Consider the following 4072-nt stretch of genomic DNA (forward strand, 5'->3'; position numbering starts at 1 on the left):
TTATGAGATAGAATCTCATAATTATGAGATAGTATCTCATAATAATGAGATAGCTAAGTCATAATTATGAGATAGTTAAGTCATAATTATGAGATAGTTAAGTCATAATTATGAGATAGCTAAGTCATAATTATGAGATAGTTAAGTCATAATTATGAGATAGTTAAGTCATAATTATGAGATAGTTAAGTCATAATTATGAGATAGCTAAGTCATAACTAAGAGATAGCTAAGTCATAATTATGAGATACAAGTTTTATTTTTTATCAGGGTGGTGGAAATGGGCTTCCATACATTTTAAATAAAAATTGTAAATGCTGTAAAAATGTATTATTTCAGTTGTTAAAAGGTGAACAATTGTCTCAGGGAATGTTTGCATAACTCCAACTCCAATCTTCCTGTCTTTTGGGCTGTGTCCTTCGGTTCTGCATCAGTAAGCGTGAAGAGCCGTCTCAGACACTGACAACCACTTGGGAAAAATGCTGAATGCGTTATGAGACGACTCAAAGTGACAAGACAAGCAGTAGAGCTGCCACTTCTTGCTTTAAAAGAGAGGGGGGGGGGGGAAGAAATCTATCTGCAAACTCACAGAAGACACGGAGCGAGCAGCCCTCAGCCCTGCCTCACTGATCTGCAGCCTGTAATCCATCACACTTAAAACTCAAAAATGATATTTCTCTGTGGTGATTCATTGTCCTCACTGTGAAAAATGATCAGGAACACGGTTGTTTTTTTTTTGTGTCCATTGGTATTCTCTCACTGTTTACAGTAAAATCATGATCTAGTCCTTCAGTGACACGGCCAGGTTGCACGGTTTTATCACTTCAGGGCTGAAACCACTTTGTTACAGGGTTATGTAATTTGCTTCAAAGCTTCCCAACATTTATATCAGCAGCAGCTCCTAAGCTCTTACACTTATGCGATTTTCTTGACGGCATTTCAGGAAGATCCGCTAAACATTTAAGCTCTCAGTGACAACTTTAGAAAGAGCCGAAGCAGGGAAAAAAAAAAAGGCAATGGGTCACATTAAATGTCTTCGCTCATCAACAAATACATTTCAGGAGACAAAACTACCTCTTCTGTGGCCTCGGTTAAAAGAAACACAACATGTCAGAGTTTAGACATAAATTCAAACGAGGACAAGTTATTTTGGTTCAGCTCAGGAGGAGAGACAGTAAAGGTGTGTCGAAGTGATGCTGATAAGAAATGATGTGTGACAGAAACACTGAACCAATTTTAGAAAACAAGAAAGTTATTTTTAAAATGCTGAGGTAATCTGTAGGTTCAGACTGTGTGTGTGTGTGTGTGTGTGTGTGTGTGATGAGGATGTTTGTGCCTAATCAGAAACTCAAAAGAAATTAGGAGAAACTAACTAACATTTCATTATTTTGTGTTTTTTGATATTAAATTAAAACATTTCAAAGGTTTTCTACTCAGTTGTATTCACGAAGAGCTAAATCCTTTCATTAAGCCCTAAAATTCACAAGTCCATCTTTTTTCTTTCTTTCTTGTTACACCAGTTTATCACATTGATTTTTTTCTCTATACAATCCTGTTTTTTTTTTGTTTTTTTTGTATTTGGACTACAATGGGAACAAGTTGTCTCACTTTCTTATTGGTAAATAAATCAAATCAAACAAACCTATAATGAAGTAGCCACCTACTGCATTAATCATTAAAAAGTACATAATATACATAAAAAATTATTTTCAAATGTATTTGTTTTAGTTAGATTTTTCAGCTGTCTTGGTCCATTTTGTTAATATTTAAATAAATGTTCATTGTACACAATTTAACAACAAGCCCAGTGAAAATACTAAACTTGTCCACTTGTATGAGGAAATATTTACATGCAGCAATGTATTTGTGACCCATCATGTCAAAATGAGGATTAAGTCAAATTTGGTCAAAATGATTTAATCACATTTTCAGATTCCTGGATCATTCTGACATCACAAGCTTATCCTGAGATGTGAACTAGTCTCGTTGGTTATGATAACACGTTACTGTTTGGTCTGAATTTTAATTTTATGGAAATTTATTGAGTAATTTTTGATGTCAATATAAAGAGGAAACCTCAAATAGTAGTTGTATTAGGGTTGGGCATAATCGTATCGTGTGTGATTAATCGTCAGAAAAACATTAATCGATTAATTTTTGGCACTTGACGATTAATACGATTAATGCCAGCAGGTAGAATCCGCTCGCTGCTCCTCTCTGCTTCAAATACGACGAACATTAAAAAAAGTTCTGTAACTTATTAATCTGTCAACACAATTTAAAATTTGATGTATAGCCTGAAGTCTGTAATTTTGACACAATTTGGAACAGATTTTTATGAAGAGCAAATCTTTCCCACTAAATTGGTCATGTGACCAGGATATAAGTGTGCAGGGACTCCAGGGGATTAATCGTCAAATTAATCGTTATCGGCTAAATACCACAATTAATCGTGATTTATTTTTTTTTCCAATATTGCCCAACCCTAATTTGTATATAGTTGTAAAGAAACAAAAACATTGCTAGCTTACAGGGAAAAATTCAAAATTTTAAGGTGTTTTTCCTCAAAATCAGTTTTTTTTTTTTTGTTACTGCTAAAAATGCTTCAAAAAATGTTTTGGATTATATTTTAGACAGTTCATTCAAATGATACATTCTATCATTCATTATATTTTTGACAAAATACAATTTTGCACTTTTTTTTAAATATCTGCCTATTAAATTTTGGACTTAATCCTCGTTTTTATGTGATGGGTGACATTTTGTGTAAAGAAATACAAAAAAAAACTGGAACAAAATGATGCAGCATGTTGTTTTATTATGAATAAATGTATGAATGTATGCAGCACACTGAGGTCTAATAAATGCATTATTTTTAGAGCCAAATCAAAACGCAGCGCAGCCGTGATAAAAGGCAGACACACGCACGCACGCACGCACGCACGCACGCACGCACGCACGCACGCACACACACACGCACACACACACACACACACAGAGTCAGAGCAGGATTCTCAACAACAATACAAATTAAAGCTGAACCGAAGGCGCCATTAAAAACAGACCTGCTGCTCCTCACGAGCTGGACTCCTCACTGCGCACGTGCAGACAACAAAAATTACGGTTTTCGACAAGAACACGCGCTGTTTTTATTTTATTTTATTTTTTGTCTGTTTTTAATAGCGCCACGGTGTGAGACATTAATTTCATGGAGGTATGAAATGAAGCCCCCCTGCAGGTGATAGTGAGCCGGTGTGTTGAACACTAACCTGTTGTTAGCGGGGGGAGCTCCGGGGTCTCCGTCAGTCAGCTCGGTTCTCCATTCCCCCGCTGGACGCGACGTTTCTCGGCTGACTTCACCCAAACGCGTCCTTCTTCCAGAACCGCAGAGCTCGTCACTTCATGACAGAAAAACAACACGGCTGTGCTGACTGAGCCCGGGCAGACCTCCTCTTCAGCTCGCCTCGCGCTGCACTCCTCTCCTCCTCGCGCCGCTCATCTCAGGAACTCGGGAGCGGAAGTGCCCCGTCGCTCCTGGCAACCTGTTGCCATAGCGATCCTCCAGGTAGAGCCTACATCTGCCGCAAGTGGATGAGTTAAAGGTGTGGTCCTGGAGGACTGAAAACTTCATCACAGTTTGTGTTTTCACCTGGATTTAATCTGAGACACCCTGTAAAACTGGGTCTATTCGAAACTGTTACAAATTGTAACTAAAATTAGGGTTCTCACGGGTCCTTGAGAGTTTGTGAATTTGAAAAAAAAATGATTTCAAGGCCCTGGAAAGTTTGTGAAAACAGCCAAAAATTACACTTGTCCTTGAACGTCCTTCAATTCTGGGGTTTTTTGAAGTTCTCTATTCACACAACTGATTTCATCATCTGTAATATATACATACATACAGCGGGTAAAATAAGTATTGAACACGTCAACATTTTTCTCAGTAAATATATTACTAGAGGGGCTAATGACATGAAATTTTCACCAGATGTCGGTAACAACCCAAGTGATCCATATATACAAAGAAATCAAAATGGGACATAAATGTCCAGAAATGAAGTTATTTGTAATAATG

General features: G+C 37.2%; 1 protein-coding gene across 1 annotated transcript in view; it reads right to left on the bottom strand.

Moving 5' to 3' along the window:
* Positions 1-3587, bottom strand: part of LOC106526711 (cortexin-2) — a 12264-nt gene extending 8677 nt beyond the window's left edge. The window contains exon 1 of the mRNA XM_014021384.1: positions 3270-3587. The gene's annotated coding sequence lies outside the window, so the exon portion shown is untranslated. The remainder of the gene's footprint in view (positions 1-3269) is intronic.
* Positions 3588-4072: the final 485 nt, after the last annotated feature.

The sequence above is a fragment of the Austrofundulus limnaeus genome, unplaced genomic scaffold, assembly GCF_001266775.1.
Source record: "Austrofundulus limnaeus strain Quisiro unplaced genomic scaffold, Austrofundulus_limnaeus-1.0 Scaffold290, whole genome shotgun sequence".
Classification (NCBI taxonomy): domain Eukaryota; kingdom Metazoa; phylum Chordata; class Actinopteri; order Cyprinodontiformes; family Rivulidae; genus Austrofundulus; species Austrofundulus limnaeus.